Source organism: Crocodylus siamensis, chromosome 4 (assembly GCF_052110815.1).
Source record: "Crocodylus siamensis isolate JL-2025a chromosome 4, ASM5211081v1, whole genome shotgun sequence".
Classification (NCBI taxonomy): Eukaryota; Metazoa; Chordata; order Crocodylia; family Crocodylidae; genus Crocodylus; species Crocodylus siamensis.
Genome location: NC_143398.1, coordinates 117,063,147 through 117,071,770, shown reverse-complemented (window position 1 = coordinate 117,071,770; position 8,624 = coordinate 117,063,147). Strand labels below are relative to the sequence as shown.

The 8,624-nt window shown below is 44.2% G+C and overlaps 1 protein-coding gene across 8 annotated transcripts in view; it reads left to right on the top strand.

Moving 5' to 3' along the window:
* The first annotated feature begins 874 nt into the window (after positions 1-874).
* Positions 875-8,624, top strand: part of EPS8 (EGFR pathway substrate 8, signaling adaptor) — a 190,587-nt gene continuing 182,837 nt past the window's right edge. For 5 of the 8 annotated variants that reach the window (XM_090043540.1, XM_090043539.1, XM_090043538.1 and 2 more), the window contains exon 1: positions 875-1,262. The gene's annotated coding sequence lies outside the window, so the exon portion shown is untranslated. The remainder of the gene's footprint in view (positions 1,263-8,624) is intronic. The other 3 variants (XM_090043534.1, XM_090043535.1, XM_090043541.1) reach the window with 2 other exon arrangements.

Below are 8,624 nucleotides of genomic sequence, written 5' to 3'. Positions count from 1 at the left end.
CTGCCCCTGCCCCTTCCACCACAACAGACTTATCAGTCGGCCACTGCTCTTCAAGCTGCCAGGCTGCCTATTGGAAATAGGATTGGCATCAGCTGATATGCCTCCTCAAAAATTGGCTATTGGTGCTGGCCCCCAAAATCTCTATTGGTGCACCCCTATTATATACATGTGTATATATATGTATTTGTGTGATTTAACAGCAGACTTCAACTACCTGAAGGGGGTTTAAAAGAGGATGGAGCTAGACGGTTCTCAGTGGTGACAGATGAGGTACAAGAAGCAACAGTCTCAAGCTGCAGCGAGGGAGGTTTATTAGGAAAAACTTTCTCAGGAGGAGGGGAGTAAAACACTGCAACAGGTTACCCAGAGAGGTGGGAGAATCTCCACCCTTGGAAGTTTTTAAGAACAGGTTAGGTAAAGCCTTGGCTGGGATGATCTAGTTGGGGATGGTCCTGCTTTGAGCCGGGGTGGGCTAGATGAACTCCTGAAAATAGCACACCTAATGTCCATGATATCCCTGCATCTCTATAGATCTCTCTCTCTCTCTCTATATATATATATCTAGAGGTATAGATCGATATATATCTAAATAGATCTATAGATCCATATATCGATCTTTATCTCTAGATATATAGATATGTATATACTTATATGAGACAATATACATGCATATGTATATTGTGTATATGTATACATACAAGTACGTAAGTAAATGTATATATGCATGCGTGTACACGTGTATGTATGTATGTGTGCATTTATACGCATGCATGCGCGCGTGCAATATATGCACGTTTAGGTACGCATGCCCAGGCGTGTATGTATGGCTGTGCGCGCGCGCTCATACATGTAACAGCCGTGAGACAAACTTCTCTTGGCTTTTCCCAGCCTCTGCCTTCAGAGCGGACCAGTTTTGGAGGCAGCTTTGAAGTACCCGCTGTGTATCTCAGGGGATCGGGGGCGGAGGAGGGTTTCCTGTCCTTCCCGCAAGCACCACTCTGGCCCGCGGTCAGTGCCGGCGGGCGGGAGCCCCGAGGCGGAGGGGCCGGGCCGGGAGCGGGGCTGGGCGCGGCCGCACGGAGCACGGCCCGGCCCCCGGCAGGCGGCGCAGCGGCAGCAGCAGCGGCAGAGGCGGCACTTGGGGAGCGGAGCTGCCCGCGCCGCCGCAGCCGCCGCCGCCGGAACAAAGTGCAGCCGCCGCCGGGAGCTGGAGGCGGCCTCGGCTCGGGACCCGCTCGGCGTCGCCTTCCCCCGCGGCCCAGGTAAGAGGCTGCGCCGCCCCCAGCCAGCCGGGGAGCGCGCGGGCTTCGTAACATGGCGAAGGGCAGGAGCCGGCGCTGCAAGCGGCGCGGCAGCAGCAGCCCGGCGGGCGCAGGTCGGGACCTGCCCAGTGCCCCGCTCCCGCACGCCTGCCCTTTGTGAAGGCGGCCCCTGGCCCCGGTCCTGCCCCTTCCTCAGCTCCTCTCTGCGTCTGGGCTCCAGGCTCTGCCACTCCAGGACCCGCTGATCCTACAGGGGCTCGTACTGGATGAGCCCTGAGGGGCTCCTTGCAGCCCCAGGGCTGCGTGAGTCCATGGCCCAAGTCGCTGATTCTCACCCGGGGCGAAGGGGGGAGCACCCCGAGGGGCCTCGAGATCCTTCCCTGGGTGCTGGGGGGGCCTGAGAGCCTCTCAGCACCATCAGGTGGGCAAACATGATGCGCAGGATAAAAGCCACCGATTTCAAAGGAGACTAGCTCACAGCAACCCATTGGGGTCCTTCTGAGTTGTTTGCCATAGAAACCCCCTGCATTGGTTTTTCCATAGTCCAAATCCCCCCCTCAGAACTGGTATGTTTGGAGGGGTGCCCTGAGCTTAAAAAGGCTGGGCAGTGCTCCAGCCAAGTGCTCTCTATTTACATCTACTCCTTGCTTAGCCTCCTAGTTACGTTCTTGAACAACGCAACTTTAAGCGAAGCCAGTTACATCGTAGTAGTTGCCTACTAGCAGCCGGTGGCCAAACAACGTTATAACCAAACATTGCACAACTTGAAATGAGTATGTTCTCTACTAGATCAGCGACGTAATAATGAAACAATGTTAACCGAGATGACGTTAGGAGTACTCTATTAATTTTTTGGTCCCTTCCAGGATGTAAGGAGTTCCCAGGTGATGAGGACCAGGTGGTTCTGGGTTGAGGTCGAGCACCACAAAAGCAGCTCTGTAGTTTGAGATAAACCCTAGTTTGATGCTGGCTTAAATAAATAGCAGGCATGGAAATAAAACAGAAAAAAAAATGAAGAGAAGAAAAGGTTTTTTTGCTTGAGAGGGCTGTTGGTTTTCATACTTGTATGTTCTCTTAGTTGTAACATCAAGTTGGAATAAATTAAAGGCAGTGATTACATTTTGCTAGGAGCCATAAAACCATAGGGGCTGTGGTCAAATAAGAGACGTGCAGCAACTGGTGGAACTGACTCCATTTAATTTGGAAAGAAAGCTTCTGGATGAGCTTAATGCTCTTTGCTTTCTCTGGTGAAATTTGTCTTCAAATGTATGATCTCACATCTGAACGCTCACTCTCTTGGGTACCTCTCCTGTTGTTTGCATGGTCCTCTTCCCTTTCCCGTTACACAGATCTTTTTCTTTTCATTAGCAGTTGCACAGCATCCTTATGTCAGCTACAAAAATTACTTCTATGCTCAACTAAAGTAGTATTAGCAGAATGGTTAGGTATTTAGCAGCTCAAAAACTGGGAAGTCTATGCCACGTGCCACCCAGTCTGCTTCCCATGGGACACCAGAGGAAGTTCTCTATGGATGAGTGTTTAAGTTGTATCTGAAATGTTAGGTGTTCTTAATGGGCAATAGAGAAGTCCCAAGTTATTTTGAAAGGCTTTTGTGACTTGAGGAAGGTTCATTACATCCTGTCTTGTCCATGACATCTTTGTATCAATAAGGACTTTAGTTTTTCAGTCAAACCTGGTTATTGTCACACTGGAGCAAATAGCCAGGTTTATTATCTTTGTACAATGACTGTATTGTAAGCTGGTAGTGAATAACTGTTCTTCACATGTTTGCATCTTCAGCTAATGCAATGAGACACTTAATTTAAAACTCCACTTAAAAAACAAAACTGAGTTTGCCTATCACCACAAATTGTCTTCGCATGTTTTCATTTGTTCCATGATTCCTGAAAATCATTCTGTTGTATTGCATGTATATATCAAATGCAAACTGGTTTTGAATCTCTGTCTTCAACATGCATAGTCTTATTTTTTGTCATTGGTAATCCACCTAGAGACCTCTGTAGATGCAATTAGGAAACAGAAAAACAGGGCTAGAAGGAGCTTCAAAAATTATATTGTTTAGACCCCTAGTCATGGCAGGACCATCTGTGTCTAAACCATTCTAGAAACACGTTTATCTAAATTGCATTTAACTTCCCATGACAAAGATCTTACAAGCTCTCTAGGTAATCTGTTCCAGAGCTTAGCCACCAGTGCAGTTAGAAAGTTCTTCTTAATAGCTGACCTAAATCTCCCTTGTTTCAATTTTAAGCCCTTAATTAAGAAGTTAATAAATATCCAACCAGAAAGAGGATGTAATGATTGGTGAATGTTAGGGGGATGTGCATAAATGATTATACAGCTGTTACAAAACTCTTTTTTTCCAATCTGTGTATTCAATCAAAAAGTAAGTTTTCCATTTAATGTTTAATCTAATACTTTAAATATGTTTTTTTCAATTGCACTCCAGATGTAAATGTCATCTCACTCCTATTAACTGTCATATTTTTTCATCTGCAATTGAATGCTTATTACAGTCTAAACAGTTGAAGTTAAATAATTAGTTCCCCAATGTCTAAAATAGTATTTCAAATATAAGAACTTCTCTCCTTAACTACTGCAGTTGAGTGACAGAAAATTTAAAGGTCCATGCAGTATAGACTTCATAGACAGAATCCCTGTGCTTACCAGTTGCTTCTGTTTCATAGTCCTTATCTCTGTTCTCTTATGGATGACCGAATGTTTGAAGAAGATTTCCTGCAAGATGCTTTGGCCAGGTGAAGGGAAGCTTTTGGCTTTTGCTTCCCCAGGCTTTTTCTTTGCATGTAGCAGAAGCTCTTTTCTTGTACCTGAATACTGGTAACCAGGGAAAAAAGAAATGTAATGCTTTTGAGCTCTGGCCTTTAAAGTATGAGCAGTGTGCAAGACTATCTTGATCCTCCTAATCAGATGCTTTCTGCATCTGTGTGGCTTGATTTTTTTTTTCCTGCTGTAAGTGGAATGTAACTTCTGTTTGTAGGTGGACACAAAGTTTTCCATTTAAGAGCAACCAGTTCTGTGTCTTTCTCTTTTCCACTGGGACTCAAAGCACATAAACAGTGTAGCTCAGACTTGTGTCGTAACTGGTTTAGGGATTAGACTGCGTTGAACAGTTTTTGTCAGGTCTGTATTTTTTTTTTGTGGTGTAGTTTTGTTTTTCACCTTGTTGCCTTGAGCCTTCATGTTTGAAGGTTTTGGGTTTTTTTCCTTCCCAGAGCCTAGTTAAATGGTAATTGTCACTTCAGTGCCATATTTCTGCAGGAGAAATCTTGTACCCAGTGTCGCTCTGAGTAACTGATGTGTTTCACATTGTATACTTACTTAATTTAAGGTACCCATTTTTGCTGCAAGTCAAGGGGATAATAAGGCAGGCAAGGTTCTTTGAGTAGTTATGATACCTTTTATGAAACCAAATGAGTAGTTGGAAAAAAGTTCTTGGCAAGCTTTTGGGCCCAGTAACCCTTCTGACTGGGCCCAAAAGTTTGCCAAGATCTTTTTGCCAGCTACTCATTTGGTTTAATAAAAGATATTATATCTACTCAAAGAACCTTGCCCTGCCTCTGTCCTTAGACCAACATGACTACAACCAAAAACCTAGCATATATAAAACTAAACATTCTGGGGAAGAGTTTAACTTTTTTAACATTTTAGAGGGGGGGGGGGGCAGTATTATGCACTGCCAGAAGCACCCTGGACCAGGCTTATTTAAGTCAGTTGGGGATAGGTGGACGTTTTAGGGGACCAGGTTGCTCTGCATGTCCCCTCCCTCTTTGTCCATGAGCATTGGTGCAGAGGTTTACAAGAGTCAGCTCATGAGTTGCTAAACCGAAAATAATCTGTTCTCTCAATGGTTACTTTGTACATTTGACAGCACTTTATATAAAGTAATTTCCTTGTCCCCTGTGGCTTTAGTCATTTTCTTCTTTGCAGAAAAGACCTCTGAGATGATTCATGTGGGAGCAGAAAAACCTTTACAAGTTTCCTTTATAATCCATTCCAGGCTGTCCAAAGTATGTTAGCAGAAGTTAATTAATCTAAAACGAATCGAGACATTGGCAGCTATTTAAGTTTTTGAGAAGACTCCTTTCGTTTTGATATGTATGTCTGATCCTGCAAATGTCAACACTCATGAGTACTGTTTTTACTCTATTAAGACTATGCCTCCCACCTCCCACCCTGTCTTAGAATTGAGTATAAAGTGTGGGGCCGGGGTGGGGGAGGCAGCTGCTGTGCCTCCAACTCCAGCACCAAATGCAGAGTTGGGGCTGGTGTTGAGTGGGGGCTTGTTCACTCTGTGCTGCTTCCCTTTCTTCCCTGCCACACTCCCCCTTACCCTTGTTCCAGTGCCAACAGGCTCCGTCTTCAGTGCACCATGGATCACAGAGCAGACTCAGCCTGGGCCTGTGGCATCAGTGTTGCCTCTGTGCTGCTGCTATGGGGCTGGAATAGTTATGGCTCCTGCTGGCACCATAGAAAAGATAAGTGGGGAGGGACGATGTGGGGGTTGGGAAGGGGGGACCTAAGGCCGTGGGTGGCAGAAACAGCACAGTGAGAGGAAAGCGGGGATGGGTGAAAGGGGGTGGGGGCCTGAGGCTTGGGGTATAGGCACAAGAGGGCATAATTTTTTTTTTTTTTTTGGGGGGGGGTGGAGCAGGTTGCAGGGGACAAACTACATACTTCCCTCCACCCCTTCCATACTACCTGGCCTCCACTGTTCCCTCCACCACCTGCCCCTTTTACTACGTCTTCTACTGCTCCCCACCAGGAGCACTAGTTGGGGACGAGGGGGAGAGGCTAATTTAAGATGATTCTCCAATACTTAGATTTTGTACTTGGAAAATTATAATAATTGTATACACTTTTCCATGCATAGAATCTAATTATTGTGGGGTTGACTTATAAGTACCATAACTTAATAGTCTCAGTTCAGAGGAACTGCTTACATCCTTAACAACATGCACCTGTATAAGTGTTTGCAGGCTAAAGGCCTGGGGTGTGAATGAAGCCATTCACTTGAGTAAAATTGCACAACACACATTTTCTAGGCTTGGGGTTTAAACTGGTAATACCAAATTGCAAGGTACCTTGATTTGCATTGATTACTACCATCATTTTATGAAGACACTTTTGTAACCTTTTATATTCAAAGGCTTAGACAAATAGGTTAAGGGAGGCTTTTCAAATACTGGGGCATTGTAAAACTGACTTTCAATTAGGTGCTCTTAAAGATTTTGTGCCAAAGAGTTTTCCGGTACTTTGTGGTGTGAGTGGGTAGATGGGCAGCCAACCTACACCCCTGTCCCTCCCCTCACCAGGACTTATATGCTCAGCTCTGGCAACATGAAATACTGATTAAAAAAACAGCTAAACCTGGACCAGCCTATGAGTGGGCTGGCTGGTGGGAGGTTCAGGAGGGGACAAAAAATAGACCAGGAGGGAGGGGTGGTAAAAACCGTAGCCCCAGGGCCAGGTCCAGTCCTGGGGCTGTGCAGGAGAAGTAGACAGAAGTTCCATTCACCAGTTTGACCTTAATTGAATGATTCTGGTACTGTGTGGATCCAGGTTTATCTTAGACCAGTTTGTGTTATGGAATGTCTGTTCAGTTACAGGTTTAAATTGACTGCCGGTCACTGAGACTGGGTCTGTTTAAGCCTAAGGTTGGCACCAGGACAATCTAAGTTTAAATCAAGTGGTCATTTTGAACCCAATTTATCCTCCCCAAATGTCTGTACTTAGCCTAATAATGAGGCTCACAGGCACCATTATATTCCTTGTGTCTCTACTGGCAGGAGACTACACGGTGGGATTTCTTCTAGAGTTCTTCCTACAGCTTTCATCATTTGATTAGCATGTGGCTAGCAGTACATATTTCAAGTGAGGTTAGTGCTGGATGTCACTTTCTTTTGTTCCTTAATTCACTCCGGAGTCTTCTGACTACTTCAGGGGACATAAATGCGGTTTGGCTTTTCTGAACCTGGGTGCGGTTTGCAGGCTGGCAGTTAGCAAAAATAACTTGTACGGTGTAAGCTGAATAAAGTTGTTCTGAAAGAGCACTGAGAGTTAGCCTGAAGCCCTCTAACATAATTGTGTAGCCTCTCTTCTAACTGTAACTACATGGAGATTAACACTGATTTTAACAGGGCATATTTTAAGCATGTTTTATTGATGGATTTGTCAAATAATGCAGTTAGAGGCATGAGGAAAACAGTAATAGTGACTATATTGAACAGTTCCTTAATATTCTGTTTCTTAGACACAACTTTAGCAGTAGCTATCAATTCAGCACATTCTCAGGGCAGCTGGAGAGGACACTTAATAATTCCCAGAGATTCTGAAAGAGTCAAGTGTTTATTGCTGTTACATATTTGAGGGGCTAAAATGTGTTGTAAACATCAGCATCAAAATGAAAGAAATAGGGATACTTATCAGATGCATCTTACTTTCTTGGTGATTTCTAAAAATGCACAACAGCAACGGAAATGCCTATTAGTTTAGTTTCATTCTAATGCTGATATAGTCAGAGATCTGTAAAGCCAAGGTGCTTTGCTTTGACTCCTAAGTGCTTCAGATGAACCCATTGCTGTGAGCTTCAGTATTAGTTTCTCAGGGATATTTTTAGTAGGAAGATTGTTTTTTTTCAAAGTGTTGCTTATTGATTTCTTCTACTGTTAGTGAAATAGTTTTTAAGTTCTACCCATGAAGAAAAATAGGCACCAGGCTCTGTTGTTCATTTCTTAACACACTAGGAAGCTGGCTCACAAACAGTTGGGAAGATCACAATCAAATGTTAGCAATACCTTTTCTACCACTTATTATGACACATCCAAAAAGGAAAGTGAAGAGCATTTAAGTTGCACACATTAAATCTGAACTAAAATAACATTTCAAGAGTCTGAACAATTATTTGTAGTTAATCACTTTTCTGTAACTAATTACAAAGACAATATTTCTAGTGTCTTCAGCTTAGGTGGTTGAAATCTGACATTCCTGTGACTTGCTTGCTTAGGGCACCACCAGTATCTTTTAGTCTTTGACCAGGAAACACCATGAATTCCGCTGAGTGATCTTGTTCTTTCTTTCCTTTGTGGAAGAGAGCACTAATAATATTCCAAGCTTCTAACATTCCCTGCCCCGCTCCCCAATAAAACACTCAGAACTTTTTGGTGGCTTTAACACCATCTTGTTCTGGTGCTGTGCCTTATCTGTTTGCCTCAAGGAGTCTCCCTGCTTTCTGTGGTGTGGTTTGGGTGCCTGCATCTTTATTTCTAGAGCTACTGAGGCAGTTCACTTCTGGATTGCTGTTGCTGTCTCTTTCAAATATAA